Here is a 20,059-nt window from a genome sequence, read left to right as displayed (position 1 = left end):
TGCCATGACTACGCCACTGTGACCTGTCCATGCCAATGGTACACCACCTGAAAATGCCAAGATCAGAGCAGGCTGAAAAAGGAGAGCAGATTTACCCAGTACTGGTGACTTCCCAACTAGCCACAAACAATGCTTCTGATTCCCCACATGGTTATCAAGAAGCTAAAACAAAAAAATATACACAGCAGCCTTTACTGCATTCAATCTCTGGCTCCCAATAAGCCACTAGGTCCAGTAAAGAGAGAAATTTAAAACTCTATGCTCTTTACCAAAAAAGTTCTCCTGATCCCCAAAGGGTCAGCCACATTACCAGATCAATATAAGTTTAGATCTTACCCAACATACCATGCTGTCAGCCAATCCTTTAGTAACTATAACTAAAGGTTTATTATAAAAGGAAAGAAACAAACTATAAGAAATATTGAATGATTAAAGCAATCAGATACATACAAAATGATTTGAAAGTCCATCTATATCAAATTTTCATTAGAACTGTGGAGTTTGCAGGCTTGTATAGTCCCTTTGGCGTACATCTTACTGGATGGGTCTCAGTCCTTTGTTTCACAGCTTTAGTTGCAGATGAGTTGATCCAGAGGTAGATGAAGACTAAAGACTGACTGGAGGGAGACTGACTGAAGATAATATGGATGCAGTGCAGCTGCCTTTTATAGTGGTTTGCCATGCAGCTTGTGGAAATTTATAGAAATAAGATGGAGTCCAGGATCACATGAGTAAATCCTGGTGACTCATAAGGTGTAGCCATTGGGTTCTTTCCCTAGGCTTATTGTACCTTTGAGTTTCCTTAATGGGCCATTAAGCAGGCTAGTGCTGCAGCCATCCTGTCTAGGATGTCCTCCAGAAACATAGCACAAGATGAAATACAGATATGCCTTACATATTTTTAACCTACATTACAAACGTGACACATACACATAAACAATATCATATTACTTAGCAAATTATAACCTTTGTAACAGTACCTGACATGGCATCTCATATGAATTATTGTAATTTTTGACATATTGATGTTAAATAATATCCTAAATGGTCCCCCAATCCAGCCAGCATCACATCCAGTGCTTCAGGGGCCATAGTGGCTACCTGTATGAAGGTAACTAGGAAAACCTCATGACCATTCCTGGGGCCCATCTTTGTGAGCTGTATGGGCAGGCCAGCAGGGAGTATCTCCTACCACCAGTCCTACCAGGTGCTGTGGCGCTGGACGGTCCATGAGGATGTAATAGCACATTGGACCAGCCATTCTCACTGTGCCTGCTGCTGACCCACCAGATCTCTAATCAGGAGTTGCTGCTGTTCCTGTTGCTGGGCCATCTGCAGTTGCTGCACAGCTGCAATCTGCTAAAACAGCTGCCTCTGTTGCTGGCTCTCCAACATCTACTTCAACTGTCCATGGTGTAGTAAGAAGTGAGAGCTTAAGGCCTGTAAAACAGGCTAAGGCCTAAATGGAAAAAGCCGAGTGAACAGAAGTATAAGGGGTCACTCAAGTTAACTGAGACTGGTATAGGAAAGTGCTGATTCTGCAAGGTTGTAAGACTGCCAAAATATTACTAAAATATGTAGTAGGTAAAAGAGGTACCAAGATACTAACTCTCTGAAATGACACTTTTATGGGTAGAAATGATACATGGAGTGGCGGTGCCCAAATCAGCCAATCAATGGAAAAAGGTGGTATTAGACTATGTCAGGAGGGTGGCAACTACCTACGTGAAAGGGGGCAGACTGAAAGTGTATGTAACAGTGTATAAAAGATGGTGTCAGAGGGAATACCGGTGTCCGGTCTAGGGGATAACGGAAAATCCCACCGTTGGGCCGAGACCATTGTAACGCCGCCTATGCGAAACTGACCCAGAAATATTCTGTAAGTCATTTCTCATTGTGCCGCACGCAATAAACCTGGCTTGGGCGCCTTCGTTACTCAGCTAATCTGTGGTCGTGTCGACTCATTCGATCGTGAGAGCCGTCTCAGTTTCCTGGCCAGAGCTGGGACAGTATCTACACAGGGACACACGCACGCAGCCTACACTGATAAACACCAGTGACCAACACACCGAGTACCACACATGGTTTCTGTTATGTTAAATTCCTTTTAATTGCTTGTATTCAGAGAGAGAAATCAGCTCAAGATCACAGAGAGATACAACACAGGGAGTGTCTTTATTGAACTAACATTAAAACCAGCCAGGACTGGCTCAGCTATCCCCTAATCGTCTAACTCTATTACTATGTCAATAAGCTAAGCTCCCCCCCTTAATGAAAACGCCCATTTAACAGAAAAATCAATAAACTAGGGAATGACTGCCTCATTTCCTGGCTAAACCCCAGGGATTATTCTGCCCCTTAACATGGGTTTGCCCTAGCTAAAGATCCAGCCATTGAGGAGGCCTTGTCTCTCTAGCTGGATTACAGCAGACTTCTGGTGTCCTTGTACTGGAAGGTGTTATTGGTGCAGGTCTAACAATGGGCTCAGGACTCGTAGCTCAAATGTGAGGATGTTGTATCTGCTTGAACAGGGGAGGGGGCTGTATCTGCTGCAGAGGTGGATGGAGAAGGGGAGTCAGGAAAGGGTGACTTGATGATAGCTCACCTGTAATGGTGAAGTCAGACAGTTGAACTGGAGATGTGTCCTTGGGACATGTATGACCTGGCAACAACTGATCTACATGCCGCCACCAGGTCAGATCATCTGCCGTCTGGACAGTGTAGGAAACAGGTCCTGTTTGGGCGATGACTGTAGCAGGGACCCATTTAGCTCCAGAAGCATAGTTCTGAGCTAGGACAGGCTGTCCAGGGCTAAAGAGTCAGTCTTTTGCTCTGTGTGCACGTCTGATGACTTGGTTTTGATGTTGACATTGCACAATTTGTCATGCTTTGGTGAGTTTCAGCAGATCAAAGCCCAGGTGCGCAGCTGTTGTACCATCATTAGAAAGGCTGGGGATGCTTTGGTCGTAGCATGAGGTGTGTTTCTGTAGGATAGTAAGAAGGTGTCCAGAAGCTTTTGCAGATCTTAAAACTTGTTTTGCACAAACCTTTCACCTAATCCATTGGTGGATGCATAATATGGTGCTAAAGTGATGTGATATATCCCATTTGCTTTCATAACATTTTCAAACTCCTAGGAGACGAACTGCAGTCCGTTGTCACCCACAAGTTGTTCTGGCAGACGGAAACGACTAGAGATTTCATGCAGTTTTTGGATAGTGGATGGCATTACAGAGACTTCTGGTCATTTAGAGTAGGTGTCTACAACAACCTGGAACATGCTTCCTTCAAATAGGGCAGCAAAATCAACATGAATACACTGCCACGAGTTTTCAGACGCTCCCATTGGTGTAGGGGTGCCAACTGAGGCTCATTCCTCACACTCTGACATGAAGAACAGGCTCTTGTCTTATCTTCAATGGCACTGTCCAGGCTAGGCCACCAAAAGTAGCTTCATGCAATTTCTTTCATGCACACTATTCCACAACAACCTGAATGTAGCTGTTCTAACATCTGTGATCTCAGTGGTGGAATAATAATGCGCATCCCCCACAACAAGCAACCAGAATGGATTAATAATGCCATCCTCCTGGACATGTAGGGAAGAAGGTCGGGTGAGACCTGAGAGTCCCGTAGAGATGTTCAGTGCATCACTAGGTCCGTAACTTGGCACATTACTGGGTCAATGCGCGTTGCCTTCTTCATTTAAGTAGCAGTGATGGGTGTGTTCTCTACCTGTTCCAAGTTGAAGATTTCTTTATGGCCAATATCTTGATGTTTAAGTGGTAAAGGCAGCCTTGAGAGACCATCTGCGTTCCAGTGCAGAGTGGATTTCTGATATTTGATCTCCTATGTGTGTGTGTGGAAAGCAACAATGCCCATCATTGCATACGACTAGCAACCAATGGTGGAATGCCTGTGCGTGGTCCAAAAATTGGAGTTAGAGGTTGATGGTCAGTGAGAAGTGTGAACTTCTGTCCAAAGAAGTACTGGTGAAATATCTGAATTTCGAAAACAATTCCCAGTGATTCTCATTCGATATGGGCATAGTTAGTTTCTGCTTTGCTTAAGGTGCACGAGACAAAAGCAATAGGTCTTTCCTCTCCCGAAGGCATAATGTGTAACACTACTTCTCCCACTCCATAAGGGGAGGCATTGCAGGCCAACTGTACAGGTAAGGACAGATCAAAATGCATCAGAACCTCCTGAATTTAGCAGTGCGCATTTAACTGCGCATTGTTAAATGCAACATCACAGGTTTCAGTCCATTTCCAAACCTTGTTCTGGCCAAGGAGTTCATGTAGTGGTTTTAGTAGTGTTACTAACTGTGGAATAAACTTTCCATAACAGTTCAATAGCCCTAAAAAAAAGAGCAAAGTTGGTTTGTGTTTTGAGGAGGTGGCGCTTCCACAATAGCTTTGACTTTTCCAAGAGCCTTACAAAGGCCAGTAGCATCTATGAAATGTCTCAGATATTCAACTGAGGACTGGAAGAATTCACATTTGTTTTGGCAGACTCATAGGCCATAGTTTTCCAGTCTTTGTAGGGCAGCCTCCAAGTTCTTAAGGTGATCCTCCTCATTCTTGCCAGCAACCAGAATGTCGTCAAGATAGCACTGGACTCCTGGCAAACTACTCAAGATCTGTTCCATAGCCCTCTGGAACAAAGCTAGAGCAGACATTATTCCAAAAGGCAAACGACAGTATCGGTACAGCTTTTTATGTGTCATGATAGTCAACGGCTCTTGGAACTTATCAATGTGCATCTGTAAATATGACTGACTCAGATCAGTCTTGCTGAACTTTTGTCCACCAGCCAAGCCAGCGAAGAGGTCATCGATGCAGGGAAGAGGATATTCCTCTGCACACAATACAGGGTTAACAGTGACCTTAAAATCCCCACAAATCCAAATGTAGCCATCTTTCTTCAATACTGGAATGATTGGGGTTGCCCATTGGCTGTGGGTAACTGGTACTAGGACTTCATTTTTGACCAGGCACTCTAGGTCCGCTTCAACCTTTGGCCTGATGGTATATGGCACAGTTCTGGGTGTCAGGTTTAATGTTCAATTTCACAGTGATTCCCTTCATACTTCCAGGTCCTCTCCAAAAACAGCAACATGTTTCTTTAATACAGCTGTCAGATCTATTTCTTCTTTAGCCATCCTGTGCACTCCTGCCCAGTTCCGCTGGACCTTCCTAAGCCATGACCTTCCCACTAAGGCTGGGTAATTCCCTTCCATCACAAACAGTGCCAATTCATAGAATCATAGAATATTAGAGTTGGAAGGGACCTCAGGAGGTCATCCAGTCCAACCCCCTGCTCAAAGCAGGACTAACCTCAGCTATATCATCCCAACCAGGGCTTTGTCAAGCCTCAGCTTAAAAACCTCTAGGAGTCTGTCCATTGAGTCTCTAGGAGTCTGTCCATTGAGCTCCACCTTAACATCAGTAGTGCCCAACATGGGTACAGTTTCTCCAGTGTACATCTTCAGAGCAATTTTGTTGTCTTAAGCGGGAGATGCTTTAGCTTCTTCTTATATACAGTGTCAGAGACCAGCGAAACTGCTGTGCCGGTGTCCAGTTCCATGCGTACGGGTTTACCTTCCGACAGTGGGGTTACCCAGTATTCATGTGAGCCAACTGCCATGGACAAGACATGGAGTGGCACTTCTTCTTACTGGGTGTCACTTTGATCATCTTGAGTCTGCTCTACAGCGTGCACATTTTCCTTTCTGGTCCGCCAGACAGCAGGCTTCTTTTTCTCTGGTTTGCCTGTTCTGTTTGACTCTTTCCTTTGTTTGCAGACACTCACAATGCATCCCTTTTTGCCACATTGTCGACACACTAGGTCTTTACACCAGCATTTCGATGCATGGTGACTTAGCTTTCTACAGCGGTAACATTCCTGGATCCCCACTGTCTTGTGGGTGGGTTCTTGTGACACCTTATGCACTCTCTAGTCAATGCACTGAGCTGTTGGGCTTTCTTTGCAGCCAGCTCCATAGAGCTTGCAATTTCAATGGCCTTCTGCCAGGTGAGCTGGGCCTCTGTCAATAGGCACTTCTGTATTGCTTCATTGTGCAGACCACACACTAACCTATCACATAGGGTGTCGTTTAACACATCATTAAATTCACAGTGCTCAGCAAGCTTCTTCAGAGCTGCTACAAATGGCACAATTGTTTCACTTCCATCTTGATTCTTTCTGTGGCACCTAAATCTCTGCAATTACCAGTGGTTTTGGAGAAAAATGTGTCTCCAGGATTTTCACAATGTCACTGTAAGATTTTGTCTCTGGCTTAACAGGGTGCATTAAGCTGCACAATAAAGTATAGCTTTTAGCTCCTACAACATTTAAGAAAATGGGCACCTTCTTTGCATCTGTAATTTCATTTGCAATAACAAAAAGCTGAAAACACTCAGTATGTGAGTTCCATTTCTCTAGAGTCTCATCAAAAGATCCCAGGCACCCTGTAAGTGTAGCCATTGCTGCCCTTCTTTCCCTCCCCCCTTTCTTTCTCTTGTCTTTTATTCATGTGTGTTGGGGTCGTTCACACACAAATGTTGGTGATTTCCATTCACTAGCACTACTTTTGTTTCTTCCCTGTTCTCAGTCAGTCTGCTTCACTTTGGTCAGAACAAAGCAGAGTCTGTTTTAGTTTCAGTTAAAACTGTCAGTGTAAGCAGCCCAGCCCCCAAAACAGCGAAAAGGTGTTGTCTTACATTTACTTTTACATCTTTGCTGATGCAGCACAGGTTGATGCCATCCTAGTCACCACTTTTGTTATGTTGAATTCCTTTTAATTGCTTGTATTCTATTACTATGGCAAAAAGCTAAGCTCTGTTGCTATGGCAACCTAGGCAATCAGGCAAGACACAAAATACACAACAGTTTCTTTGCCATGTAGCCCCCTTAACTGTTTCTCTTGGCCCATCTAGCAGGATGGTCATTGCCCACCTTTTATAGGGCTTGTGTGCCCCAGGCCAGCAGTACCACCTACTGGTGAGTGTCCAGGGTCACTTTGTCTAGCGGCTTCATTCACAGGGGGGGAATCTCGGCCCACCCTACTCCACCAGGTTCCAATCTAGGGCTCTTCAAAGCAGTAGGCCATATATGTGGCCGAGGGTCTGCTATCCTTACTCACACTCCATGGATAACTTCCTATCCCTTCTCCCCATACCTCCATCAGTGCCACAGCTCAGTCTTGGATTTCTCCTGGCTTCCTCCCAGGTTTGTCCCTGGATGGCAGTCATCGCCTCAGCTCTCGTGGTCAACAAGCTTCCAGTGGCTTGGCTAGGAGGCTCAGTCCTGGTGATTTGGAGTCCCAGTGGCTTCCGAGCAGGAGGTTGCTGCTCTCCTCCTCGGTCAGCGCAGACTGAGCTGAGCTGCTCCCTTTTGAATGTTCCCACCACTGGGAGCAGGGGCGAGGATGCATGGCTTGCTGCATTCACAGCAGCTCCTTTTCCCTTGCCTCACCAGTGCTGAGTTGATATATCCTGTCACAGGTATCATTGACACATTTAGGAATTGAAGAAACTGCTGCATGACCAATCATTGCAAATCCTTTAGAATAAAAAGCAAAAATGTGGATATTTGGTAACACATTTCATTCCACCATAATAAAGTTCTTTTTTCTAGTCACTACACAACAGCGAGATGAAGTGGAGGAGGTAATATATTTTATTGGACTAACTTCTGCTGGTGAGAGAGACAAGCTTCAATGCTTACTCAGAGTTCTTCAGGCTCATGACACTGTAAGTAATGCTTTTTCAGTTAGCCTAAGTAACTCCATTTTGCCTAGCTGTCCGCAAGTACCCCAGGATTGTAGAAGGGCCCTGTTATCAGCTAAAGAAGAACTGCCCTGCCAGATCCGGATAGTTCCAGTTAGCAGGCAAAGTAAAGTATCAGCAAAGTTAAAACAATGAACTAGTACAGGGACCAATCACCTCGCGTGAAATGGTCTTATCTTCTTCTTGTAGCCTTGTAGGTTGCCAAGTATGCTTATATAGGTTAAGCTACTGCGCATGGGTGTCTTCTGTTTCATGCTTGTATAAAATGTAGTAAAAATTATTTTTCAGGGTCTTTGTTCACTGGCCGCCTGTGCTATGTGACTGACCTTCTGCAGAATAAAATCTTGGAGACTGCCCGGATTCCTGTGTGGGTTTCTTATCTATGCAGGGCAACGAACCAGACTGAAATTTCTCAGCACAACACTCATAAGCCACTTTCTCCAGTTTGTCAATCATACTAGACATGATGTTGGAGGATCTGGTTCTTCTGACTAATTATGCCTTTTGTACCATTCCTCTTGGCCATAGACACGTACTTCAAACACATTACAGCAACAGATGTACCAAAGCTCTTTTACAAAGCAAGAGGCAATCTTTCCATGTTTGTATCTCATGAGGATATACTGTGAAGGGAGGTAAACTCAGTTTCTCTTGGTAGATGTCTTCTTGGAGAGGGCCTACATATTGAATGGTTGCTAAATCAGTAAACAAATCTGTGTCTGGGTCAAATATGTCTAGTGAAGCTGTAAAAGACAAATATAGATGCAGTACATATATTATTTAAACAATAATTATGGTTAGGATGAGCTGTCACCAACCCCAAATTCCTAATTGCCCCAATGGAAAACTTCTTACATTTCTTAAGACATCTAGTGTTTTCTCCTTAATATTTATACATATTAGGACAATACCAATTCAACAATTGTGAATCTGTCATTTTGAGCCAATCCATCTATATTCTACAAAGCCAGGTTAACTACTTTATTGGCTTCTTGGTTTAACATATAATTAACATTTCCTAATTCTTTCCACAACTCCGTGATTCCAAATTGACATTCCCGAACCAAACATGGTTCCTACTATTTCCAAAGCATCTACTTCTCTTCTTTTTCTAGATTATGAGTGTGACCAAATCTCAATTTAGCCACATCTTGAACTTATTATTGATAGGTAACTACCTTTTCCACAAGGAGTACAAGAAAGAATGATGCCACTTTAGCATTCCTGCAATAGGAAAATTCATTCGTATTCCAAATGGAAAAATTGTAAGCCACTAGGACATAATTGATTAGGTTAAATTTAGGTAACACTCCAGGAAAAAGGTGTATATACATCCAATATTTGACCTCTATGCATTAAAGGACATTGTAAATCTTTTTCCTTGCTTTGATCATATATTCAACTAAGGATAATTTAACTTTTTCCAAAAACCGAATACTTATTATAACTTGATCTGGAGATGTAGTTTGAATACAACCCTCATTCTCTTTCCGCTTTAAATTCTGATTGATTAAAAATCAACATTCCACTATTAACAGCATTCACGCATTGAATCCAATGTTCCCAGGTATCATAGAAAATGCCATCAATAAGGACCTGTAGCTTTTCCCTTTACAAATATGTTTGGAAAAATTTATCCTCTTTATAATGATTTAAAGGGAGGTGGTTGCCATTCAACAAAGAGAGATTCTGTTCCTTCCATTATTTCATAATGGAGAGTAAGAGTTTCACCAGTTCTTCCAGCCACTTGAGAAATATCACCTGCCTTTTGATTTACGGTAGTAAACATAGGCAAAGGAAGAATAATCTTTCCTTTAAGGTTTCTGGATTCAACATGTTTTCCATTTTTTAAATTCTTTAGTATATTTACTTATACGTTTTTCCACTTTACAAATTTTTCAGACTTACTTAAACTTAATTTGACACCAACATCATTGTGTTGTCAAATGACACATGGACACCAACCAACATATGCTGCTCTGGGACCTGGTGCATAACCAAAGCAGTTTCATTGGTCCATGCTGTAAAAGAACACCATCCCAAGTCTCTGGCTATTTAAGGACCTTTAGGACAGATATCTCTGTTCCAGCATCTCTTCATACTGCAAGGGTTATCCAACTCTGAAATTGCAGATGGCTTTCTTCTATGCCAAAGACTGCAAACAATAACCTCTGGTGTAACCCTCCTTCAAAGGTTCTCTCGAAATTCTGTATACAGTCCAAGGTCAATGTTGTCATTTGCATGATAGGTCTCCCTCTGTCTCCTCCAGATCGGTTTTGATCTCAGGAACTGGAGATCATGGATTAGAAGTCCAAATGTTAAGACTGCTCAACAGAAAGGGGGGGGAATGTCACCTGGTGCTATATCCTGTACAGTGACCAGATCCTCCATGGCTGCTTCTTGTTGATGGTTGGTGTACCTGTAGAAAGGCATTCTTTTTCTGGTACAACTGTAGTTGATTTGCACAATACAGCTTGTCCACCCATTTCCTTCCTTTATAGCTTTGGAGTTTTAACACAGAAGAACTCAATGTGTCAGTCCACTTGTGACATACATTATGTGGTGGTTTAACATGTCAGCAGCATCACCTGGTAACCAACTACCCATATGTTTTCTCTCTGACCTTTGTCAAAATAAGTCTTGGAGATTTTCCTTGCTTTCCCCAATCTGGCTGCTACTTTCAAATGCCAATTGCAGATGTTCCTGTGTATGTGTGAAAGGGGGTCCGTTGTGACTTTGCCAAGGTGCAGTTGGATTTTAAAGCTGAAATCTAACAAACCAAATTTGCCAATATATAAAATAGAATCCAATTGGATAACCCCTTTTTACTGAGTCCAAGGACTATTAGCATACTATTTTAATGTTGGGTTCTTTTCAGATCAACTTTTATCTTGAACAGTATTTCTCAGATCAGGATACTTGCTTATTCTTAATAAACCAATACTGTTAATTCATCCAGAACCCCCACATTAATATACAATCAACAGTTCACCACTCAAAATGTAGACAACCAGTTGCATGTACTACACACACAATACAGTCCTGAAAGCAAGTGCCACACTAGAGTTGAGGCTCAGCAGTTATATTAAAAAACAGTGCATATTACCACATTTCATTACATTTACTTATGCTCAACAATTCTCAATTTGTTAATACCTAATTCATTTGTCATACTTCCAAGGGTGTCTTCTTGTCTTCAAGGCACTTGTGTTCAAGGCACTTTGAAGAGTGTAGTTACTTCTCTTTGACTAGATTGGTCCAAAAAGGACAAAGTTAGAATATTAAAAGGAATTGCTTAAAACAATTATTTTCAATATCACTTAGGCCAATTTTCTTGGCTTTATAAAGGAGCTAAAATCTTGAATATGGTTACTTGAGGTCTCACTCGAGTGTGTAGATTCAGCAAGATAACCTACAGTTATTTATATTAAAAAATAGAAAGGGAAATATAAACTTTGAAATGAAATCTCACTACTTCTTGTCCTCTTAACCCTGGGATGAGGAAAAATCCTTTCCATGTGGCTGGTACAGCGGTCAGTTGCATTTAGGATTCTGCAGCTTTTTGTGTTGGGTTCCGTCAACTTCTCTGAGCACATGGTGACCTCAGTTTTATATACCCTAGTTTCAGGTGTGGTTGGAGGGAGCCACTCTGTGATTTCTATTGGACGTGTCAAATGGGTGCTCAGATTCTCTGTTCTCTCTTCCTTTGCTGCTTCCACTGGTAACCAGTAGATGGTGTTGGAGTATAACACATTTCCTTCATCATCATCTTACTGGAGGCGTTTTGAGTTTGATTTGTTTCAAGAATGGTATTTCAATATTTCCCCCTATTATCAGCTGTCCCCTGTTCCCTTTTTAAGCAATTTCTCTTAATATTCCAAAGTTATATCCTGGTTTATATCTTAACATTTCTCCTCCCTTGTGCCAGATCATTCCTATTACTTCTGGAGTGCAAAAATTATTTACAATGAATATCAATATCATCCTTATAACCTTCTAAATCTGGAAGACATACTCAATATGTTCTCTGATTATACATAAGCATTTCACTTTCTTTAGGACTTACAATAGAAAAAGCAACATTTTTTCACAGAGAAGGATGTAGCTCTGACTCACAAGACAAACTGGGGGTGATTCCAGATTTCAACTGGGGGTGAAAGACAGATTATTCATGGTATATTTGATTTACAAGGCACACAATGTATAGTTTATAGTTAGTCTTGGGTGAAACCACTGCATAGGAAAGCAGGGTGTGACCCTGGCTTGGCAACTTGGAGTTTAAGCTAGGTTGGGAGGGAGAAAGAGGTTTATATAGATGCAAATTATGAGAGATTCTTGCCTAGATTAACTATACTCTCATTTAGCCATTTTAGTTTCTATAGTTGGGGAGGTGAACGCCTGACCTTGGCTGATGAAGGTCCTTAGTCAGTCTCTCTCATGATACGAACCATTTTCTTATTGTCCTCATAGGTAGATCCTATTTTGGGACAAACTGAGGTGGACAACTTGTCTAATTTTTGAGGGCCAAGGAATAATTAGATATCAGTCATTCAAGGCATATCTGTCCCATAGATCCCTTACATCTTCAATAATTCATTTTTATTTCCTCGATTTGGATTGGACTTGCTTGCTCCATTAAATGTTCAGAAAGTGGAGGTTACTGTAACTGTAACTGGAAGCTCTTCAAGATGTGACCCCTATTTGTATTTCACCCATGGGTACCACATGCCCAAGTCTGGAGATTCGAACAGTGTCTGTTGTCCTGTACATGCATAGTAAGTCTCCTAGTACTTCCAAGCGAGGGCAGAAGAGGTGGTGAGAGTTGACACCCCCTCAGTTCTCTTCTTACCATGAATCTAGCCAGATTGGAAGCAGAGGGGACAGAGGATGGGTAGTGGAATACAGATCGGGACCACACAGCTCAAGGAACTTCAAATTTCAGTAAGTAAACTCCCTTTCCTCTTCGAGTGCTGGTCCTTAGGTGTATTCCACACGGAGGTGATGGGCAAGCAGGGCTCAGGCTGGAGAAGGGAGTGAGGAAGCCAGCAGCAAAGATGCTTGTAGTACTACAGATCCCATTGCTGCATTCGCAGCAGAGGCCTGGACCAGTGTATAATGTCTAGCAAATGTGCATATGGCCCTCCAGATGGCTGCTCTGCATATCTCCTACACTAGGACTTCCTGCAGAGAGGCTACCAGGGTGACCTGGATTCTCATGGAGTGGGCTGTTACACCACCAGCAGGTGGGATGCAAGCTAACCTGCTGCAGCCAGAAACCCACTTAGAAATTCTTTGAGACGATATACCACATAGCTTGACTTCAGGTTCTCTTTGCTATTATGATAAAGAGCCTTGTTGGCTTTGATAGGTTTGGATCTTTGCAGATAAAAAGCCACTGCATGCCAGACATCAAGAGAGTGAAGTCTCTTCTCTTCAGGAGAAGCAGCAGGTTTTGGGAAAAACAGGTAAGCAAATACTCAGATTGTTATAAAAAAAAAAAAAAAAACAGAGTCCTGTAGCACCTTGAAGACTAACAAATGGGGGATGGGTACCCAGAAGACACCTACTACAGGACAGATGCAACAAAGACAACAACAGAATGCCACTGGCCATCACCTACAGCCCCCAGCTAAAATCCCTCCAGCACTTCATTAAGGATCTACAACCTATCCTAGAAGATGATCCCTCATTCGCTCAAGCTGTGGGAGGCAGGCCTATCCTTGCTTACAGACAGCCCCCCCAACCTGAAGCAAATACTCACCAGCAACCATACACCATACAACAAGAACACTAACCCAGGAACCTATCCCAGCAACAAACCCCATTGCCAACTCTGCCCACACATCGACTCTACTGACACCATCACAGGTCTTAACCACATCAGCCACACCATAAGGCGCTCATTCATCTGCACATCTACTATTGTAATATATGTCATCATGTACCAGCAATGCCCCTGTGCCATGTACATTGGCCAAACCGGACTGTCACTACGCAAAAGAATAAATGGACACAAATCAGACATAAAAAATGGTAACATCCATAAGCCAGTAGGAGAACACTTCAATCTTCCAGGACACACTAGCGGACTTGAAAGTTGCCATACTTCAACAAAAAAAACTTCAAACACAGACTTCAGCGGGAAACTGCAGAGCTGGAACTTATATGCAAATTTGACACAATCGACTGGGTCTGAATAGGGACTTGGAATGGTTATCTCATTACAAGAAGTAATTGTCACTGTTCACACATCCTTACCCTCAAATCAACGATTGTGAATAGGCCTCATCTACCCTAACTGAATTGACTTTGTTAGCATTTGCCCTCCCCATTGTTGTTTCTTACCCTTGGATGTATGTGTATATATATTGTGAGATAACGAGGGCAGAGGACAGTAGGAGAGTGCTGGATGGGAGGCATGTGAGCCCAAGAATGCTCAGGGCTCTGTTCCCTGCGGATTAACTAAGTGCCATTAGGGGGGCAATTAGGGGTAGCTGGGGCCAATGAAGGACCAGCCAGGAGCTTCATAAAAGCCCTCCGCCCCAAACGGTCAGGGCACAAGCAGGAGGAGTAGGAGTGGGAGTGCTGTGCTGACTTAAAGTGGAGGAGCAGAGCAGAGCAGAGTGCAGAGGCCTATGGACAAATGAAGGTATCCGGCTCAAGGAGCCAGAAGGAGGGGGAAAATTAGCCCAGGGGAAGACAGTGCAGCTGGGAACACGGTGCCAGCGGCACATAGCTGCCTCTCCTAGGGCCCCTGGGATGGGACCCGGAGGAGCGGGTGGGCCCAGGTCCCCACCCCCTCCTTAAGGAAGACGGGGTGACTGGACACGCCTGGCCCACTAGAGACAGTACAAGAGTGGGACCCACTAGAGGGGAGCTGAAGGCTGCCACAATATATATATATACTTCCTATCTGTGATTTCCACTTCATGCATCTGATGAAGTGGGTTGCAGCCCATGAAAGCTTATGCCTGCAGAAATTTGTTAGTCTTTCAAGTGCTACAGGACTCTCGTTGTTTTTGCTGTATACAGACTAACACGGCAACTGCTCTGGAACTTCTGATTGATATGAAATTTGGAGATGGCCTTGGAGAGAAATTTTGGGTGGAGGTGAAGGGATAACTTTCCTTTCTTGAAAGACCATATAGGGAGAGCCAGCCATGATGGCTCCTAGCTTGCTGATCCTCCTGGCTGAAGTGATAGCCACTAGAGAAACACCACTTTCATGGATAGGTGGGACATGGAGCATGCTGCTAACAGTTCAGATGAAGGTCTGGGAAATTTTGACAGCACAAAGTTAAGATCCCATCACAGTGTAGGTTTAATCACTGGAAGGAAGGCCTTGATGAGGGCCTCCATGAATTGTTTCATAGATAGGTGAAGATGCAGGTGGCATCACGTGGTAAATGGGTCTTGACTAAAATATCAAAGGTGGCTCCTAGCAGGGGGCTGGGAATGAGTCCAGGTCGGGGTGATGGAGGGGGCTACAAAGTAGGGCCTCTGAGTCTGTTGTCATTTGTGTTGAGGCTCGGCAGGACATTGGTAGTAGAACGCATGAGGAGGAGGTGGAGATGGTCTTTGTTTATAGGTCTGCCTCTGGTGCTTCCTCCTTAGTGTAGGTATGTAGATCCCCAAGGAGTGGAGGGTTGAGTTTGAGTCCTTTAACAAATGAAGAGAGTCATGCCTTGCCTTTGCAGTTCCTTTTAGTCTGGAATAACATCCTGAACCTTCCTCTTCAAAGAGACTACTGGTGTAAATTTAGGGATGTGTTTTACTGTAACCAGATTACACCCCCACCCGTCTCCTTCTGCCACTCCTTGCTTAGCCAACCAATCTGCTTTCTGATTTTGAATAGCCAAAGGATCTGTTTTACAATGATCCTTAACCTTTTTAACCAGAAGAGGGTCTTGTAAGCAAGAGGCTAAATCAACTAAGTGAGACACCTAAATAGGGTATTTTATCATAGACCCATCAGTAGAGATGAAACCATGACTAAACCAAAAGGGCAAAAACTATCAAAGATGCACACCTGAAAAGAAAATAACTACCTACTCCTGCAGATGTGCATATTACTTTTCCCATTTTGCTAAGTACTGATTTAGGCCACAGAGGCATAGCAGCCAACTCAGCGTACTGAGCTGAATAAGGAGTGACTTATTTCAAAAGGCTCAGCACCTACTTCTTGAGGTGGGACTGGATCTATCCCAAATCCAGTACGGTTTCCCTTACAGCCATCAATAAAAATATTCAAACATTTAAAAACTCCTTCTCTTTGGGATATGGATCAAATATAGGATTAATCTAAACATCTGGGCTACTGATAAGACACTCATGTTTCTCTCCCATATACAGTATACCTGCTGGCAAGGGAATTTGTACAGATTCCACTTTAATATCCTTTCCCATCGAAAGAAGGGACCAATGAGCCAATCGTGTGCTGGTGACCTGTCAGTCCCTTACCCTGCCAAACAGCAAAAAGTATACTGGAGGATGAATGAGTGCTGCAATATGATGGGGGCATACCCCAATTAAAGTAAAATATTGAATAACCCAAGTGTCTTTCACCTGGGGTAAATTTTTCAATAGGTGTCAAGCGTAGAGGTAAAGGCTAGAAACTGTAGTAATTCATGAGGCTCCTGAGACAGTACTGCAGCAATAGCTGTATAATTAACTCCTACATCTAAGTGATAGGATTTTACCTGGGTCTAACATCGGAACATAGGCCACAGCCTTCTTTAGGGCTGTTACTCCTTGTGTATGTTTCTCAGTCCAGGACCATCTAAGAAACTGATACAGCGGGCCTGCCAAAGTGGGTAGTGGGAGTGTGCATATGGCAGTCACCTTTTGTTTTTCTGGAGTGCATCTGAATCTGGAGAGAGAGACTCCTAGGAAGACAACACTTTGAGAGGAGCTGATATGCTTTTGGATTACCCTTTAATCCTGTCCTTTGGAGAATCTTCAATAACTCTTCCAGCAGTATCACATGCTCCTTCTTGGACTCTGTAGCTGAATGCTTTCAGAATGCTGGGCATTGTTGCTACAGGAGCTGCACACACAGGAATGTGTTTATTAAGTTATCTGCAGTCTATTGTAAGATGCCAGGAGCAATCAGACTTTCTTACTGGCCACACTGGAGAACTACAGCTTGAATTACATTTTCTGATAACCCCTTGACTCAACAAGGAGCCTCTAGAATCATAGAAGTGTAGGATTGGAAGGGACCTCAATAGGTCATCCAGTGCAGTCCCCTACACTCAAGGCAGGACAAAGCAATAACTAGATCAGTCCTGATAGGTGTTTGTGTAACCTGTTCTTAAAATCTTCAGTGACAGAGATTCCACAATTTAGGCAATTTGTTCCAGTGCTTAACTACACTGACAGTTAGGAAGATTTCCTAATGTCCAATCTAAACCGACCTAGCTGCAATTTAAGCCCATTGCTTCTTGTCCTATATTCAGAGGTTAAGAAGAACAATTTTTCACCTTCCTCCTTGTAATAAACCTTTTATGTACTTGAAAACTGATATCATGTCCCCCCTCAGTTTTCTCTTCTCCAGACTAAACAAAGCCAATTTTTTCAAACTTTCCTCATAGGTCATTGTAAGCGGGCGGCACTGTCCAGCTGGGGTGTCGCGACCCTTCCTCGGTCCCAGACTCTGAGGAAGGCCACAGCATCTCTGCTAAGGGGAATTAGCAGCCTTCTTAGGAGTCCCTAGCCCCCGGCCTTCCCACCTGCGGGCTGTTAAAGTGGTCTAGTGCCCCAGCCCTTAGGCAGGGCGGGCAGTCAAAGCGGTGGGTTCACTGTCAGTAGTGGTAAGGGAGAGCACATTCTCCCAGGGTGGCTAGGGAATGGGGGAGGGGGACGCACTGAGTTGGTGGGGCTCCCGCTGCAACACACTGATGGAGGTCTTGCCCCTGACTCTCTGGTGGTCCCTGGGCCACTTCCTCCCCCTGGTCCCCAGGTACCTGTGTCTACGTATCTCCCTCTGGGTTGCTGAGGAAGGTGGTGAGCGGGCGTCCGGCGAGCCCCACACCGTTGACTGGTCCGGAAACATCTGAGGGTCGTCTGCGAGTGTGAGCTCCTCCAGGTCAGTGCCAGCCATCCACGCCAGTGGGTCTTCCACACCAGGCAGCTCCTCCAGGTCAGGGCCAGCCTCAGACGGTTTCTCCCATCCAGTGGGCAGGGGTAGCTCCTCCCCGCTACTAGGGTCCAGCGGCCCTTCCCAGTCCTGAGGGTCCGCCGGCCCTCTCCAGTTCTCCAGTCTCGACACCCCTACCCAGTCAACCAGGTCAGGCAACCCCCTCCAGTCACTTGGACCTGGCAGGTCTGGCCAGATTTGGGGCCTGTGATTGGCAGGGCGTCTATGCCACACCGCTGTGGGGCATGGGTCAGGCCTAGGCTGTAGCCTCCAGGAAGGCACATCTGCCTCCAACAGCAGCTTCCTTCCAACTGAGCTGCTGGGCCTGTCTTTTATACTTCCTGCCCCGGGCCTGGCTCCACCCCTCTGCTTCTGGATGGCTGGGTCTGCAGGGCCTGGTTCTATCCAGTGGGGGCAGAGCTACCCTTCCTTGGGCCCAGGCTCCGAGGAAGGCCACAGCGCCTTGCTACAATCATGTTTTCTAGACTTTTAATCATTTTTGTTGTTCTTCTTTGGATTTTCTCCAATTTGTCCACATTTTTCCTGAAATGTAGAGCCCAGAACTGGACCCAATGCTCCAGTAGAAGCCTTATCAGTGCAGAGTAGAGTAGAAGAATTATTTCTTGTGTCTTGCTTACAACACTCCTGCTAATACACCCCTGAATGAGGTTTGCTTTTTTGGCAGCAGTGTTACACTGTTGATTCATATTTAGCTTGTGATTCACTGTGATCCCTAGATCCTTTCTGCACTACGCCTTCCTCAGCCGTCGTTTCCCATTTTGTATGTGTTCAACTGATTGTTCCTTCCTAAGTGGAGTACTTTGTATTTGTCTTGATTGAATTTCATCCTATTTATTTCAGACCATTTCTCCAATTTGTCCAGATCATTTTGAATTTTAAGCATATCCTCCAGAGCACGTGCAACCCCTTCCAGCTTGGCATCATCCATAAACTTTATAAGTGTACTTTCTATGCCATTATCCAAATCATTGATGAAGATATTGAATAGAACCAGACCTGGAACTGATCCCTGCGGGACCGCACTCAATATGCCCTTCCAACTTGATTGTGAACCACTAATAACTACTCTCTGGGAACGGTTTTCCAATCAGTTATGCACCCACCTTATAGTAGCTCCCCCAAAAATGACTGAGTAGATCTTGAATCTTGATTTCGTGAAGCATAGGGGTTCAACAGGCCATAAGACCAATTAGGTCCATAAGATAGTTTGTGTTCTCAGCTTCTTGTTTTTAAACCTCGGCAGGGGCCCCTGACTGGGAGCATTACCTCCTCCACATTAACACCAGCATCAGAGCAACGTCAGTCACTGCTTCTGTGGCTTCCAAGAGTCCAGCCCAAAACTCTCCGAGCCCATGGATTTCTGCAAGAGGTATTCCTTCAGGACAGTGACTGCATTTTAGTAGGTGGGTGATGGGTTACAAGTGCCCCATAAGTCATCAGCAACATGGTCTCTCTGACTCAGCTGTTGCTACATGTGCCTCAAAATAAATATCACACATGAGAACTTGCTAAGATCAGTTGAGCAAAATAGAGAAAACCTCCAAGTTTTGTTTCCCAAAGCCACACTGCTGTTTCCACTTCACCCCCTCTCTAGTGCGTCTTCTTTAATCCCATGCAATGAATCCCGGCACTAATAGGTTCTGGGCGTTGCTGCCGTTGCCCTGCAAGGGCCTTCCTGGCTGAGCAGCTGTCAGTATGGTGAAGATGCAGGTCTGCTGGCTTGCCTCTGACATGATCATGGCCCTGAAAGATGCCTCACCCCACATTCCCATTTCCCCACCACTACACAATTCTCACTGGTGCAAACGGCTCCCCTGCGACGACTACTCCCAAGCTGCCTGGGCACGGGAACGTCAGCCCGCGGGGATGTGTTTGGAAAGCGGTTTGAAGATGCCCAGCACAACAGAGTTCCCTGACGCTGCCCTCTCTCCCACACGTGTGCACAGATCAATCTGTGCCAGGAGCCGCCTTGCTGGTGCAGGCCAGCAGAAAGCCTTTGTCGTATCAGCACCGAGCCCCCTGCCCCGCTCCCCACAAGTCCTCTCTTCAGAGCCGCGATGCACCAAGGTGCTTCAGGGGGAGGAGTTTAGGACTAGTCCTCCTGGAA

General features: G+C 44.5%; 1 long non-coding RNA gene across 1 annotated transcript; it reads left to right on the top strand.

Moving 5' to 3' along the window:
• The first annotated feature begins 14,361 nt into the window (after positions 1–14,361).
• On the top strand, positions 14,362–19,309 carry LOC137154048 (uncharacterized). The gene is made up of 3 exons (XR_010920043.1): positions 14,362–14,442; positions 17,755–17,880; positions 19,196–19,309. It is a non-coding gene; the product is annotated as an uncharacterized lncRNA (long non-coding RNA).
• The last annotated feature ends 750 nt before the right edge of the window (positions 19,310–20,059 follow it).

This window comes from Emydura macquarii, unplaced genomic scaffold (genome assembly GCF_026122565.2).
Source record: "Emydura macquarii macquarii isolate MOO-44397 ecotype Brisbane River unplaced genomic scaffold, CSIRO-AGI_Emac_v2 contig_1253, whole genome shotgun sequence".
In the NCBI taxonomy this organism is placed as follows: domain Eukaryota; kingdom Metazoa; phylum Chordata; order Testudines; family Chelidae; genus Emydura; species Emydura macquarii.
The sequence above is the reverse complement of the archived record's forward strand: the minus strand, read 5'-3'. Positions and strand labels throughout refer to the sequence as shown.